Genomic DNA, 18,315 nt, shown 5'->3' with positions numbered 1-18,315 from the left:
GACTTGGGAGCAAAGTCACATAGGTTTGAACTGTGGTCCTGCCAAGTACTACCTAAATGACATTAGGCAGGTCACTTAACTTCTGTGTGGCTAGAGTCGTACTACCTACACAATATAGTCATAAGTTTAATATAAGAATTAAATGATTGAGAAATTATAAAGTTATTAGACAGTATACAGCACATTCTTGTTTGAGCTATGTAACTGTCTACTGTTACACTATTTACTTTAGCAAATTAAGAAAATATTTTTTTAAAAAAGATAATTTATATTTATTTCCAACTCCAAGTATAAATTTTGCTGGAAGAAAAATGTGGATGATGGTGGGTTCACATATACCTTGTAAATAAATGCATATTAAGTATAAAAATATTCCTTGGCTGGGGATGGTGGCTCTTGCCTTTAATCCTAGCACTTTAGGAAGCTCAGGTGGGAGGATTATTAGAGCCCAGGAGTTAGAGACCAGCCTGGGTGCCATAAGGAGAGCCAGTCTTTACAAAAAATTAATACAAAAATGTTAGCCAGGCATGATGGCTCATACCTGTAGTTCCAGCTGCTCAGGAGGCTGAGATGGGAGGTTTGCTTGAGCCCCTGAGATTGAGGCTGCAGTGAGCCTTGATCATGCTACTGCCCTCCACCCTGAGTGACAGAGTAAGACCCTGTCTCCAAAGAAAGAAGAAAAAGTTCCTTACCAGTTGACTGTTATTTGCTCTTTAACCATATCTAGAACTAAAGACACAGTGAAAGGACTAAGGTGATTTGTAGAAATGTGACACCCAGCAAGCACTACCACACAGAGGAAATGCTACTTAAAAGAGTTGACCACAGGAGAAATCATGTATACTACATGTGAATGATCATAAGGCTTTAAGCTAGTAGCATAGTTTGGCTAATCATATGCCAATTCCAAAATCCTTACTTAATGGCCCCACAATGGAATCTGTAAAAGCTGAAATGAAGCTCCTGTTTTTCTCCTTTAGTTTTCATGCAACAGATACAAACAATAAAACTTTAACAGAAATGTCCTGGGGTAGGATGCAGCGTTCTTAAGAAATCTTCTGTTTTCTTATAAAAGTAAGAGCCTGAAGTAGGTGTTGATTCTTATTGCTTTTTACTGCTCTGAAATAGAAAAGAAAGCCTGGAGATTCACTGGGAATTTTTTCAACCATGAAATGATAGACAATGTGCTAAGCAGATGATAACAAAAGAAAGGAGATGATTTTGTTAAACTTTTGAAGTCCCAGACTGCTATCTCTTTATTTCTTGGTATTTGGGGAAATAAATACCTCTCTTAAATTATATTTATGTTTATTTTTTGTTAATGTTTCTGCCTTCAAACACATTTCTAAATGATTCATAAGTGTATGAAGGCTAAAGCTCTATAAATCATCATCTTGAAATCAGAGTTTGCATTCACAAATATTATTTGAAGATGTGTGATATGGTTTTGGATTTGTGTTCCCACTCAAATCTTACGTTAAACTGCAATCCCCAGTGTTGGAGGAGGGGCCTGGTGGGAGGTGACTGGATCATGGGGGTTGATTTCCTCTTGCTAATCTCATGGAAGTGAGTGAGTTCTCAGGAGATTTTATTGTTTAAAAGTATGTAGCAACTCCACCTTCATTCTCTCCTTCTTTCTCCCTCCATGTAAGATGTACCTACTTTCCTTCACCATCCACCATGATTGTAAGTTTCCTGAGGCCTCCCATATATGCTTCCTTTACAACCTTTGAAAATGTGAGTCAATTAAATCTCTTTTCTTTATAAATTACCCAGTCTCAGGTAGTGCTTTATAGCAATTCAGGAATGAACTAATAAGACATGTAATACACCAAGGACTTTATAGAAACTTTGGAGAGGAGTTTGCTGCTGCTCCATATACTGCATACAAGATCACAAGAAATACATAACTCCTTAAAGCAGACAGTACAAACTATTGTAAGTAGACTTAAAAAAAATGCAAGAAACCATCGCTAAGAGTTGCTACAGTCCCAAACAACAGTGTCAGAATAAATGTATTTTAATTTTTAGATATGACTTTTCTTCTTTGTCACTGCAAATGTGAGAAACTCATCATAGATGTGGACATCATACATGTCTGTACATATTGTCTATACATATTGTCTATATAAAGTCAGAAGCAAAATGTGAGTAGACACATATATGTGCTTGATTTTCACTAAAATATCATCATGAACAATTTTATTTCAATGAAACTTCCATTATCTATAGGTGCCAGAACCTTGAGTGGGACTCAAGTTAATATTACTGACCTGAAATTTTATTTCAAATAAATTATCAATATATTTAACAAAATAGAGGCAGGTTGAATTAAAATACAAAAAAAAAAACTCAAGACAAATTACTTAGACATAAATCTCTGGAGATATATTTTAGATTAGGAGATTTAATAAAATAGAGATCCTATTTCTCCCCAAATATACATACAGATTCAGTGTCTTTCTCTCCTGGAAACCATGAATATTTTTGTTTCAAAGTAGGGGTATACATGAGCTCAGTGATAGACAAAAATCATTAAAGAATAAGAACACAGTATGGGGGCATATTCTATGAAGTATTCTGATTTATAGAGATAAATCAATTAATAAAGTGTGAAATTTACAGAAAGACAAAATACATAATGGAATATAAGAAACAGTCCAGAAACCCTAATAAACTCACTAGTACAATAGGAAGTTTCCCATCTCTTTTATTCCTAAGATTTCAGAAAAAATACCTTGTTCTACAGACTCTTATATATCGAAAATTCTGGGTTCCATTTTGTTCTGCTATGCATTGTATTTATTGTGTCTAATTTGTCTCTTGTGGTTCATTGGCCTCTGTGTAACTCCAGGATCTTGTCATCTACAGTAATACCTGGGCGGTTAGCAGCATTCTCTACCATTAGGACAGCCACCAAAACTGTCTGTTATGATAGTGTGTTGTCAATGGTTTTGCAAGGACTCACCCTTTGGACTCCCTAGTATGGGGAGGGATCAAGTTGTCTCCTGATTAATCCACTTCATATTTCTATATTTTTGGATACCTTCCTCTGTGTGCTACCAAGGGAGTTACAGCATCTCATCTTCCTTGAATTTGGGCCTAGTTGAGCTTAATATTTGTCAGTCAACCAAGCAAACTACTAAAGCCATTCCTTTTGAAAGCATGTTAATAATGACATGCTTTATTATTAACATATATTACTAACATGCTTTATTATTAACATATATTATTATAAGGACCAGATCTTCACTTTAAACTGATTTGCAGTATCAAGTCTGTTTTCATTTTGTAATCCATGGTGCTAATATATAATAGCAAAAAAGAAAGGAAAATGATAAAAATACAATATTATAATTGCATTTAATATATTTTAGCAGTTCTTCATAAGCTAATTAACATACAAATAATATGAAGATGATCTGCATATCTTCATCAATATTTCACTACTAAAATGCTTTGTTAACTGCTAATGAATTAACAAGTAGTTATAGAGTGTTAGCTATTGAACTGGAAATGTTAGTGCTTTCATTTTAGCAAGTGATTGTTACCGTCTCAAAATCTGTAATGGCACTGCACAATCTCAGTTTGAAAAGCAAGTATAAAACATGTCTTCAGTATTTTGATTATGATAAATGTTGTCTGTTAAAATAAGAAATAATAATCTTCATGTTCAATTCATTGTTTTAGTCTACCAGTTTAACTTATACAACAATCTTTTTGTTTGCTAAGTACCTACTGACAGGGACAAGGAATATATATATATATATATATATATATATATATATATATATATATTTTTATTTTACCACATTCCTTTGAATATATAAGTATATATTAAGTACTTATTCATATAAGAACATCCATATACCTTTGAATATATGTTCAATATATACACACACATCCATATGTAACTTTGAATATGCAAGTATATATTAAACGTATATACTTTATATATTATATGTAATATATATTAGATATACTATATACTATAAAAGTATATATAATTAAGTATATATTAAATATATATACTTTCTATGTTACATATAATATAGAAATGTATTTAAGAATATCCACATACCTTTGAATATATTATATATTCAATATATTAAATATATATAAGTACATCCATATACCTTAATATATGTTTATATATTCAAAGGTATATGGGTGTGTGTGTGTGTAAGAGAGAGAGAGAGAGAGTATGAAGATACATATTTATCTTGCTGCAAAATGACAGTTCTTTTTTTGTGAATTTTCAACAAAGAATGCCAACAATCTCTAAAGCAGAATTTTATTACTTTTGGAAAATTATTTCTCCAAGAACATTTTTTTAATTCCCTTCTTTTAGATGATAAATAAAAAAGCTCTATAAATGCATTTTTTACCTATTTTTAATACACTGATGTGTGTTAAAATGCATTAATATTTTATTAGTTTGAGTATTTTGTATTTCTGTATAACTCTCTTTATAAAAAACTTTCTGTTTGAAACTACTATCAGCTCTGGGAGGGGAAGCTGCTGTGAAAAATAGATCTTACAGGAGAACTCTCACCCCTCCAGTGACAACATCATACATTAGATGCTTTGATACTGAATTTTATGCATTTGCATAAGAGAAAAATGCATTGACAGTAACATATAAATTGTAAGAACTGTATTGGAAAGATTGCTTGTATTTGTGAAATTTAGAGGATTTATGACTATTCTTTTTCTTAGAAGAGGTCCTCACAAATATGGCATTCTCTCAGGTCAGAATGTAAAAGCAATAATGCAATCTAAATTCAACTACTTGATTCATCTTTTAGAACCATTTTAAAAGTGTTCATTAATTCTAACTTTCTTCGTTTCTGAAATGAAGTTCAATAAACCGAACAAGCACTTTATCTTCCAAAAGTGATACATTAGAAAATTCCTCTGTTGGATTTAATTAGGTGAGATGTCTGCAAGTAGGTAATCAGTTCATTCAGCAGATGAACTGGGAAATATTTCTTAGAAGGCAGCTTTATTATATTTTCACCTTCATGTACCAAGAGAAAACATTTTTAAAAATAATTATGAAACTATTATCTTTCCATTGGTGTAATGCCAAATAAACAGCTCCTCAGATAAAATATATAATCGTTTATCAGTAATTTATGCTTCAAAAATTGTATACTACATTATTAAAATTTTATAAAAACAGATATTTTTATATGGATTATATGAAATTTAAATAGATATTACTTGGAAATAGCATACATATTTTACCATAAATAAAACAACTGAACAAAGGATATTAGGCACACTTGGCAAGAGTGAAATTTATCTTAGTAACATAACAGAGCTAAAGCTTTTTTACACCTTGAATTTGGACTTTCCAGTCTCCAGAACTATGAGAAATAAACTTCTGTTGTTTAAGTCATCAGTCTGTAGTATTTTGTTGTGATAGCCTGAGCTGACTAAGACAGGTGTATAATCTTTAAAACTTCTTTGTTGGGATCCAGGGACAGTTGTTGTTTGTTTTTAAATTTATAACTAACAGGTTAAATAATCTAATAAACAGCCTTTATTGGCAATTTGACCAGAATGGCACACACTATCTTGCTATAAATTTGTCAAAGCTCTCTGGAAATCAAGTTCATTGCAAAAATATGTGTTCTTTTTTCTCTGGAGACAAAGAGGAGCTTATGAAATAAGATGATGCGCTAAAGAGCTGGGACTGGAATTCACTTGGGTCCCTCATGGTGTACTCCTTCTCCTACTAAAGAACATAATTTGCTTTTATTAGAAGCTTTTCATGAGTGTGTTCCTTGGAGTCTTTTGAGTTATTTAAGTTTTCGGAGTCCATCATATTTTTAGAGGTAAGGAAATGTAGAGAGTAAGCTGTAGTCTCTATTGCTGACATGTTAACTTAGCCTGTGATGGTAAGATTAGTATTGATTGAATGCATATCTAACTATTGGAAAGAATAGTTGTAACTGGAAAAGAAACAGACTGATAGCCACTACTAAAGTCACCTTTTACAATGAATTTTTATGAGCCAATTCCAGGTGTCCATACACAGCACACCCCTTGCAGTTTGTCAAAAATTTCTCATGCGTGTTCTCTTCCAATCCTAAACAAGTAAGTAAACCCTCAGTTTGTATCTTGATTTTCCATAGATCCATGCCTATGATCATCTCTCTAACTGATAAATTGACTAATCAAAAGTACTATGTAAATTGTGCTTAGTGGGGAGGTTTCCCTCCACTGCTTTTCTTCAATAGCACTCCTCAGCACAGCCATTATGTTCTAATGGTCCCTTGCTCCTCTGTAATTTTGTTAATGGGGTCTGATACCGAAATTGCAGAATCAGATTCTTGATAATGTAGACATGATCTTTTAATATCCAGAGATCTAGAGATACTTTAAATAAGTGTTGGATTAATTGGGTTATACAGGTCAAGTTCTGCTGCTGCCTGGACCTGCTTTGAGATCATTGCTTTGCTGTGAATGCCATATGCTCAAACGTGAACTATTTTGATTCTAAAATATCCTTAAAAATATGATCCATTAGCTCTCTTATGGGTGGCAATTTAAATTACTGGTTTTTGTTTTTTATCTTGGAAGGGGGCACTCTAAAATTTGCCAGAGTGTTCCATTCCAAGATAGTCATTGAATTTTAGACCCCAAGTTTGTATAGGATTGATCTATCCAATAGTCTCTGGTACATATTCATCTAAACATAGCAATCAGGTAGAGTAGATTCTACATCTGCTGTCCACATCCATAGCTGCATAAAATTAACAATGTAGTCAAGGTTTATATGAGACAGTGAGGCAGTCAATATCCCTGCAGATTAATTTAGGGAACAGAGCCTGAGGCACTTAACAGATGGAAGACTGAGATAATGAACAGCAAGAAGGCAGATTTAAACCAAACCATACCAGCATTACATTGAATGTCAATGTTTTAATCCAGAGGCCAGCAATGTTATTCTGTAGAAGGCCAGATAGTAAATATTTTATGTTTGTGGACCATATGACCTCATCTCAGCTACTCTATACTGTCCCCATAGTATAAAAACAGCCATAGAAAAATACATACAATGATGGTCATGGCTGTATTCCAATATACCTTTATATACAAAAACAAGCAGCTGAAGAGATTTGGCCCCAAGGCTTAATGACTCCTGCCTAAGTATCCCAAGTAAATGACAACTGTTAGCAAAACCAATTGAAAGAAAAACTACATAGAGTTTGAAAAATATTTTAAATTTTTAAACATTTAAAATACATTTAAAAACATAACATTTGAAAATAATAGAATGGGAAAATAATGCCACGAAAAATAGAAGCAAAATAAAGCTCATACTGTTGTATTAAGATCAGACAATTGAGATTTAAGGGAAGGAATATTAGAAGAGCCAGAGAGAGTCATTTCAAAACATTAAATATCAAGTGAAAAATATATTAATGGAAATTTATATGCAACTAATAGCATAACTTTAACATACAGACAGTAAACTAAGCCAGTGTGGTATTAGATATCAATTAACAAGTTGGTAAAATGAATTCAATATATGGTCAAGAAACATAACAGGTCATAAGCAACTACCTGATTTATAATAGAGAAGAAACTCAACTGCAATTTGGTGGGCAAGGGATTCATTTTTAATAAATCATGCTGTACCAATTAGATATCTACATTCAAAAATACATGAGTCATCTGTAAGCCCTAATTCACACCACAGGCAAAAATTAATTTGAGAGGGATCATAGACCTAAGCCTGAAATGTAAAAAAAGAAAAGAAATCACCCTGCTTGAAATAATAATTGTGATAATAATAATAATATTGCCTTAGCCATGAAGATTTTTAAAAAAGATAAAATGTCCTAAAATAGATAAAATGAATATCATTAAAATTAAAAATTAGTTTTCATCTGAGAGCTACATTAAAAGAATTAAAAGGAAAATCACAGAGTCTGAGAAATATTTGCAATTTATATAACTGACAAAGGCTTATATACAGAACATATAAAATATGGCTACACATGAATGAGAAAAGACTATAATTTAATAATGGATAAAATTCTTGAATGGGCACTTTACAAAGAGGATAATTAAACTGCATGCAGTTATTGACAACAAGCACTTGACATCACTGTTCATAAGATAAATTCAAACTAAACACACAATTAGAAACTAACACAAACCGTACCGGCAAAAATTTAAGTAAGACTGATAATATCAACTATTGTTGAAGGCATAAAGTAGTAGAAATTCTTTTATATTGGAAATTTGTATTACCCACTGAAGCAAAATATATGTACTCTGATTCTGCAGCTCTCCTTTGATCTACTAAGGATCAATGTGACCTAGAAGTGTTTTGAGCACTGAAGAAGGAGCTTGTTCTATCTGGAGGAAAATAGCACCATCACATTCTCTGAACCATGAACCCTACAAATCCATTTAATGGCAGTGAAGCATCTAAACTCTGATGTGTATGACTGCAATTAATATCTGAAATGCATGTCAAAGTTACACAGCTCTGCTGTATTTTGCAGCAGAAATATCTTACTCTTCTTAGAGTCTGCAAGCCTTCCACTTCTAGATTGCATAGAAATCTTTCCTCTGGTGCTATGGGTTCTCATTAAGACATGCAGGACATAGAGTAGTCCACTATACCTGTCTTGGTGTCAACCTTTAAAAAAGACTTTAAACACTCATGCACAGACACATGCATGTAGAGAAGGGGATTCGGAATGATAAAAGAACTCGAAGCCATTCAATATGAGACGGGAAGAGAAGAACAGTCTTAGTTTTGATTGGGACAAATTATTCAAGGTGTTTAAGTGCTATCATCTAACATAAAAGTTTGGAACGTGGATTAGCCTTATTTTATTTGCTACATATATCATTTAGGTTCAATTATTAGAAGTGGAGGAAGGAGAGACTTGGCTTAAACATATATTTTATTAAAAGAGCTCATCAAAAATAGAGTGGGGAACTTTAGACCATAGAGTTCTTGATCCTGAGGAGTGTTGGCTCCTCCTTGCCATGTGCAGCTAGAGTACCCAGGCTGGGCTGGCTTAGGGGAGCCACAACTGCCCCTGTGTTCCATGGCTGAGCTGCTTTGTAGATGAAAGGAAATTAAGGTATGTAGCTATTTAGGAAAAGAAAAACTTAGAAAATGAACTTTTACGAAGTTTAATGTTTAGAAATACACGGGCTAAAATCTATTGCCCACAGAAATTCCTCCACACCTTCCGGCTGCACATCTTTGCTTTCCAAATCGTCCTCATAAAGGGATTATGTTTGCTGCCTTGTTCATCCCTGGGAGGCTGGATTCATTTCCATGTGCTCATAATCTGCGGGGGTTGGGGGGAACAAAAAAAACCACTAAAACTGTGTCCAAGGAAATGTCAAAGTGATTATTTTTTTCCGTTAAAGATGGCTTCCTCTACTCAGGCACCAGTTAAAGCTTGGGTCTATTCTACATCTGCCATTACATGTCTATAATATAAGATCTAAACCATTTTTTAAAATTCACCTTGTTCCTAGAATAGCAACTTTTTCTCTCTCAATATCTTATTTTTATTCAGCTTCTGGTTAACATATAATAATTCAATTTTATTCATTAGATCCTGAGCCTGTGTCTAATGTGATGTACAGACAGAAGTCAGAGAATGCCTCGGTAGCAATGTAAGAGAGGAAATTAACTAATTAGATAAATGGACTCTAATCCAATTTCCTTTTCAAACCTGGATTCTCTTAAACCCAGTGGCCCAGTATATCATTTGCCCTCAACTTCACTTGAAAATAGTGAAGCTGAGTCCTATTTTTCTTTTTAGTTACACTTCAATTTTTTGGTCTCTTTTGCTCCTAATATTTTCACCTGTGTAGGGAGTCATAGATTTGATAAGAGCAAGTATTGCTAATACAATTTGACATTTCTGTTAAACAATGTTATAAATGTAACATTATGTTAGGATTAAAAGAGAACATTCACTCTTAGAGAAAAAGTGAGTAGTAAAATTATATGACCAAATATATCAAAAGGTCAAATAATGTAAGGGTGACATTCAAAACTAATACATTAAGAATATCATTTAACAAAATTTAGTCTTTTGGCAAATATTTTGTCTGAAATGGTACAAAAGTCATAGAGCAATATATTTGGATATTTTGAAAAATGATTGTTTAATATTTGCTTGTATTTTGGAGATTCTATCTTTACTACTCCCTCTTATCACCTAGTCACTCATTCACTCCCAAAATGTCACTCTCACTACAATATTACTTTTTCAAACATAATAACCTACCTTCTATCTTCAAAATATAACGGCTTCTTTCACATTCTCATGCGTTCAGTCCCTTTGCAATATTTAAGACTATTCACTATTATCTTCTAAAGTTTGTTTTTTCTCTGGATTTTGTGATTCTATTTGGTTATAGGTTTATATCTGATCAATCATTTTTGCTGCAACTTTCAAATACAGTGTCTACCAATACCATTCATGTTTTATAGCATTTTATAAGTCTGTATCTTACCTGCTATCAGATGTTCTTCATTTGCTTAAGATGTATTTTCTTGGCTTTTCACCACTCTAACCACCCCAATTATCCTATTTGCTAGTCAATTTTTTTATTATAATAATTATTTTTAAGATGGAGTCTCACTCTGTCTCCCAGACTTGAGTGCAGTGGCATTATCTTGGCTCACTACATTCTCCACCTTCCAGGTTCAAATAATTCTTGTGTCTCAGCCTCTGAGTAGCTGGGATTACAGGGACACACCACCATGTTTAGCTATTTTTTGTAGTTTTTGTAGAGATGGGGTTTCAACATGTTGCTCAGGTTGGTCTTGAACCTCTGACTTCAGGTGATCCACCCTCCTTGGCCTCCCAAAGAGCTGGGATTACAGGCATGAGCCGTTGTGCAAGCTCATGATCTTTCACAGTTTGTATTTTCCAGAAAGAACGATGACCTTGATTAATTCATTCAGTTTACTCAGCAGACCCATCGAGGGCTTAAGATTCAGAAGTCCTAGATTTAAATTCCAGCCACTTCATTCATACACGTATTTGGATTTTAGCTATTTGATCAGTCTCTGGCAGGCTTAGTCTCTTAATATGTAACAGAGTCAATAATAATTATGCTATGAGATATTTATAAGAATTAGAAAATATCTGAAAGTGCAGATAACAATTTCTCAGACTTAGTAGAAGTCTCTAGATGTTCTATATTATGTATATACAAAGGAGATTACCTGAAGAGATGATTACAACTGCTGTTATTATTATTGGTATTTTATTCCATTTACTTTATCTTAATAATAATTTAATGAGTGTATCCCCTAAGGAGAAAATATAATTTAACAATTTAATCTTTAGCTAAGCTATTATTTCAACGTAGAGTTAACCCCAAAATAGAAATATTTGTGATGACATTTACATGCCAAGCAGTATTAATTACTCCATGGCTCCAATAATTGTTATCTGATCTGTACTCAGATGTTGATTGTGTTCTATAATTTGTGGTTTACACTATTACTCACATGTGAAATTTGGAACCAAGACTACACAGTAAACTTTATCCACAATTAATCAGGTCTTCTCTACCCAACATGAATTTTCATATTTCCTGAAAGTTTCAAAACAATATCTCATATTAGCAACTTAATTGATCCCAAAATGTTTAAAAAGTTACTTAGATACATGGGAGGGTAATTTGTGTGTTTTATTTGCTTACTTAGGAATTTGAGATATTTTACAATCCACATGAAGTTTAATTAAGCTGTTAAAAGTGTAAAAGACTATTCCTGACTTCCATGTTATTTGGAGAATATTTGAGTATCTTTGTTCCTTTTGCAATGGCCACCAGCCATGTTACACAACATAAATATCTGAACAGGATTTAAAATTATGGATATCCACCTTTCATCTCAATGTTGGATGTGATGTAGAGGTAAAGGGAAAGATAAAATACTAGACAATCTATGATTCCTACGGGGACTTAGGTGAGAAACATGATCCTGGAAGGTTTGCGTGGGAAGGGTAGAAGAAACACAGGCTATTAGGCAAGACCTAGGAAGAAAATAGATTCTGACTAGGGTAAAATGAAAAAAGAGAATCTTGCCATTCACTTGCTATTCACAGGTCTCCTAACCTTCAGCCCAGGCATACCTAATTCTATTGGAGTAGTAGCCCCTTGCAATAATCTCTGTATTTTTTTAAGATTATCCTTCTTGTCTATAACATTTCAGTGCCTCTGCAGAGAAATCCAACCCTTTCTTGTATTGTTTACTATATGTATGCTTCCATCAGTAGTCATAAAATTATGTTTAAGACCTGATATCAAAGTCTTAAAGTTATTTGAGGGGATCTCAACAATTCGAATAATATTCTAAATGACTCAAATCAAAAATTCCAAATCCCTGTTTTCAAGCCAACACCTGCTCTGTAAAATATTTCTATACAGTGAGTCAGTAAATTCACAAAGGTATGCACTGTAAACTTAATAAGAGATCAATCTTAGTCTCTGGATGAATCTTTGACTTAGATTTTACCACCATTCTTACCAATTGATGATATTAAATGATTGGTAAGGCTAAGTAATATTATTTCGGATATCCTTGTGTTACTTTCTTTACTTTCTCTATGTCTGCTATACAGAAATATCTGATCTGCTGTAATTCACTCTGGAGTAATGTCACTGTGACCTGCTGGTAATGGCTGGTTGCACAATAGTTGATCCAGAAGGACATTGGCCAGTATGATTTGGCAGAGGAGCACAAAGGAATGCCACAAATATTGTTGAAGTGATATCAGATATGGAATAAAATATTAGCCGCAACAAATATTCATCAAATGATGTTGAGACTCATTGTATCAACACAATTATAGAATCACTCTCAACACTCATTTCAGGCAAACTAATTTTCTCAGAGTGTCTCCAGAGTTAATCAAGATTATAAAGCAGTGAAGCCAATAAAGTCCCAATAAAGAAGCCCATTCTGATCAGTTTGTTTATTACAGAGAATAGCAGCCTCGGAATCATTTTTATTTGTGTATAGTCACACAATCTAAGAATCAATAAAAATTGTTGCACATATATGCAAATATAAACTTAATTTCTGTTGGTAATTTTAAATATTGAAATGGTAGCTTTGTACACTATTTCTCAGGAGTGATCTTATGGTATTTTGTTGTTGTTTCATTTCAATGCAGACTTCTTGTGGTTGTATTACCCAATTTATTCTTCTTTTTCTCACTTATGGTAAGAAATGGAGCTTTGTGGTAATCATAATTTTTAAATTATTAATATAAGTCTATGTAAAATAACTGGAAGAGCACATGAATAAGTGATTCAGGAATAGTCAGTTATGTTAAATACATTATTTTCTGTATTTAGTAGTGTTTATTTCAAAATCAAAGAAAGTTGTGTTTGTGTTTTGAATATAATAATATAATAACCTTTGAGCTTTATTTTTCTGCTCTCAAGGGTGTAAGAGCCATTTACTTAGTAACTGAGTTTTTTACTACATAAATAAAAAACTCATTATTTCTATTAAAAAGGACCATAGTACAAGTAACATAATGTCATGATTCAAAAAATCTGGTATTTCATTTCTCAATTTATTCCAAAAAGATAGTTAGATGGATGATTGATAGAAAGATTGATACATAGATACAAAGATAATAGATAAGCAGATTCAAAAAAAAAAAAAACGAATAAAACGCAGGAACATTTTAAAGAGTTTATTTTAGCAAACAGGAATTTATGAATTGGTAAACACCAACCAAAAGGAATTTTGGATTCTGATCAGGAAGCTCATTGGGCAGGCTTTTATAACGTGAATGCTTTTGATTAATTGAGCTTAAGTTTAGTTTTTCTAATACAAATATTTGCAAGGAATAACTCAAATTAAGTATCATTTATGTTTTCAATTCAAGTAAGGTTAAGGTTAATTTTAAAACCTAATTGGATTTACGTGCCCAGGGATTTTTCAGGCCTGGTCTCCATGTCAATTTACCTTGAGAGAAAGAGAGAGACAGAGAAAGAAAGAGACAGAAAAAGAATGTGTTGCATATATAATATACATAAATATTATAAAAATCTGTGTATTATACGAGAGAGGTTAGCAAATTTAATCTGTAAAGTTAAAAACAGTAAATGTTTAGGCTTTGCATATCAAATGGTCTTTGTCATCTCTATTGAACCCTGCCAAAGTAGCACAAAAGCAGGGACAAAATTTAAATGAATGTAAATTGTCAACCTGTAATATAGAATATAGGTTTCACATATAAAATGTAATGTAACTTTAAATATATAAATGTGATAAAATACGTATCACTTAAATCATGTTTATAGAGGAATGTGCATGCACATTAATAAAGTAATATAACAATGTTATAAATATATATGAATTCCAATATGAGTTGGTATTTTCAGTCAAGCAAATTTAAATATTGCATTGATTCATTCGATTTTTTTATTTCTAAAAGTCTATGTTACTTATTCATAAATAACACTATGTGGTTAATATTAATGCATATGTAAGATATCATTCTCTTGTTCTAGCAGCGAACAGTCAGGCTATAGATGAATTCAGGTTACATTGTTCAAACACTGCACATCTGGATCTCTAAAACTAAAGTTCTGTGGAAACAGGGACTTCAATTTTCTTTTGACATGGAATAGAAACAACTAAATGATGACATTATGCATAGAGTTTAATAGATTTACAGAGTAGAACAGTTTTCTAACCAAGCATCACTTGGTCAACACCTCAGATTGCAACCTTGAAATGGCTGATCTGCAATGGTGTTTTGGGTTGTTTAATTTATTTATTTATTTCCTGTTTTCCTTTTGTGCAAGATAAAGCACTGCACCATACACAGAAATAAAGGTAATATCCAAAAAAATTTCCACCAGCTTTAGTAACTGGAAAGAATTATTGTCTCTATGTTCAAAGCAAGGATGCCATAGAGGCAATAAAAAACAAGCACAAATTAGGTGTGTTAGGGCTTTTAATCAGGTCTGATGAGAGGTCATAATTTATCCAGGTATGATGGTTTGTATTTTATTTGATCGCTACGATGTTTAAAATTCTTAGAATCTGATAGGAACAGTAGACACTGGGGACTACTTCAGAGGGGAGGGAAGGAAGGAGGTATGAGTCGGAAGGATATATATGGGGTACTATGCTCATTATCTGGATGAGCATTGTACATCAAGGTTCAACAAAACACAATTTACTCATGTAACAAACTTGCATATGTATCCTTGGATTCTAAAATAAAAATTCAAAAATATAAGGACATTAAAAAACAAAATATATTTAAATGTTTGAATTTCCCTATATAAATTCTGATTGTTTATAAATATTAATGTATTGAATTAATAAATTATGCTTTAGTGGTATAAACACTATGTTACTGGAAATCTTGGTTAAATAATGTTATTTTAATGAAGTCCCAAGATAAGTAAATTTAAATATGTCCAAATTTATTTTTCATTCCAATGAACCATGTAGAATCAGTCAACATTCTAAACTGCAAATGTGTATAGAGGTCAAATACTGAAAAAAGAGCTTGAAACTTCAATCCATAATCTATGAAATGTGTGGAGGAAAAAACCTTTCCTTTAAAAACATTGAATGATCGTCTCTAATCATTAATGCTATGGCAACATTGCCAATTACATTTTATGTTTTCTACTTAATTGATTCTTTTGACATTTGGAAACTACTGTGGTATTTAGTATAAATATAATATTCAAAACACTTTTTTAAAGTTTCAAAAAAATAAGAATTACAGTCTGTCTACTGTAGTCTACGAGTCAACTGAACACTTTTTATTTTGGTGGCAATGATGAGTTCCCTTGTGTTAATTTATAAAAGAAAAAATAGTTTTTATTCAAATTTTCTGAATACTTTTTTTTTTTTTTGTCACAAAAGCACTTTTTATTTGAGGCAAAGAGAAGTCTTGCTTAGAGGTTTACAGTTCCAAGTAGTCAAAACTCAGCTGTTAGTGGCACCATTTTGACCAGGCAGATTTTGCTTCTCTTTGGTCCGAAAAGGGTATTCAGGTTATACTTTCCCCAGTGGGGCAAAAAGAAGGGCAAAGCAAACTGGAAGAGACTTCTCCTCTACTGACAGCCCTCCTCAGACCCAACATCAAGCTAGCCACGCTCTCGCTGGCCGCTCTAGAAGTTGCTGTCCCTCTGCGGAGTGACACAGGCTATACTACATTTGCAAGGGAAAAAATGAGGCAGGGAACACAGGTATAGGTCACTCATGGAGAGCAGGCATCCACAGCTTCAAAAGTCTTCATGGAAGGGGTAATCCTTGTGGGAGATACAGCTCACCAAGGCACAGACTCTCCAGTTCCTGTTGTAGCCGAGTAAGGTGGTCATATCCTGGCTGCTCAGTTCAAAGTCAAAGATCTTAAAGTTCTCAGCCATGCGTTCTGGTGTCACAGACTTGGGGATCACCACCAAGTTCCTCTGCATGGGGAAATGGATCAGCACCTGGGCTGTAGTTTTACTGTGCTTGTCTGCGATCGCCTTGATCCTGGGATCCTCCAGGAGAGAAGGGTCCTCGGGCTCGGCCCAGGGCCTGTCGGGAGAGCCGAGGGGGCTGTAGGCGGTCACCACGTTGCCTTTGGACTGGCAGTACTGGATTAACTTCTCCTGAGTGAGGTACGGGTAGCACTCAATCTGGTTAACTGCAGGCTTATACTTTAAGCCAGGTTTGTTTAAGATCCCTTCCACCTGGAGATGGTTGAAGTTGGAGATGCCAATAGCTTTCGCCAGCCCTTCATCCACCAGCTCTTCCATGGCCGCCCACGTGTCCAGAATGGTGTCACTGGGAATCCCGTTGCCCGCTCATCCAGTGGGAAAAATTCCTTCCCAGGCTTAAAGCCAGTTGGCCAGTGAATAAGGTAGAGGTCCAGGTAGTCCAGCTTCAGGTCGCTGAGCGTCTTCAGGCAGGCTCCTTTCACCAGGCCCTTCTCATGGTACCTGCACCACAGCTTGCTGACGATGAAGAGCTCCTCACGCTTCACCACCTGCTCCCTGAGCTTCTCCTGAATGGCTACACCCACCTCAACATTGTGGTACACGTGGGCACAGTCGACGTGGCGGTACCCTACGTCAATGGCCACCTTCACAGCCTCGGTCACCTGGCCTGGAGGGGACCTCCAGGTGCCCAGCCCGAGGATGGGCATCTTGGCGCCGTTGTTGAGCACGAGGTGGCTGGCCATTGCTGCTGCGCTCCCCAGACCCCCGCCCGGAACCTTTCCGAATACTCTCTTCTTGACCACTAATTATTGTTTTTATAAGGTGCCTCTAAAATTTAGCCACCAGAGAGGGCCAAGTGCCTTTTGACAAATTAAGAATATAGTAAGATATTAAATCCCAATCCTGTAAAAAATGATGCAGTCAGAAGATGAATTTTTCATTAAAAAAACTATGCAAATTTAACTCATTATTAATTGTGCTAGGGGTAATATTTTTCCTAAGTACAATGGAGAAGAATAATATCTACCATGGGGTGCTATAAATTTTAAATAAAACTTAAATTCTGAAAGGACTTTGAGGTTGCAAAATGTTACATGGATCTAATATTGCATTTTGTGTCCTCATGAAAAAAGACACTTAAAATTACAGACAATTGAAACAATCACGCGGGCATATTTTCATAAAGTTTCATTTCTCTCTTAACTACAAACATCTTTTTTATAAAGCGGTTTCTATAAAATATATTGCTATAAGTGACAGCCCACCAAATTAATTAGTGAAATTTTGAGTTATAGTTTTTAAATCTGTCTGCTATATTTCCCAAGGTGTGATAATGATAATAATAGTCTGGATCATGAATATTAATATAAATAGAATTTATTTTAAAATAATTTAACTTAATCAAATGTCAATTGCATATTTGAAAATGGATTATTCCTTAGTACTTCTGTCTTAAATCACATTTTTTAAGCATACTAAAACTATATTAACTGATTAAACAGGTGAAAAAAATCAGCATTAGAAAAGCAAATAGGAAAGTAATGTGTATATATCTTTTTTGATATGCCCATAGTTAGCAGTAAATGCAAAAGCTATTGAATAAATGATCACAAAATAATAGCAAGAGGATGTGCAATGCAGTTCTTGTATTTTACATTTTAAGAAGACAATCTACGGTTTATATCTTAGTTTTATATACATTCTAGGCATTTTATATAAGACGGTGAATATGCTCGTTTTATTTTTCTTGTCTCTCCACCTAATCCATTAAAGAAAACATGGACTGGTATCTTTGGAGGTGTGTGATTGTTAAGGAGTAATCTGAGA

The 18,315-nt window shown here is 33.8% G+C and overlaps 1 pseudogene; it reads right to left on the bottom strand.

The window, feature by feature from the left end:
* Positions 1-16,275: 16,275 nt before the first annotated feature.
* On the bottom strand, positions 16,276-17,261 carry LOC101028854 (aldo-keto reductase family 1 member B1 pseudogene; annotated as a pseudogene).
* Positions 17,262-18,315: the final 1,054 nt, after the last annotated feature.

The sequence above is a fragment of the Saimiri boliviensis genome, chromosome 18 (genome assembly GCF_048565385.1).
Source record: "Saimiri boliviensis isolate mSaiBol1 chromosome 18, mSaiBol1.pri, whole genome shotgun sequence".
NCBI classification, from domain to species: Eukaryota; Metazoa; Chordata; class Mammalia; order Primates; family Cebidae; genus Saimiri; species Saimiri boliviensis.
The sequence above is the reverse complement of the archived record's forward strand: the minus strand, read 5'-3'. Positions and strand labels throughout refer to the sequence as shown.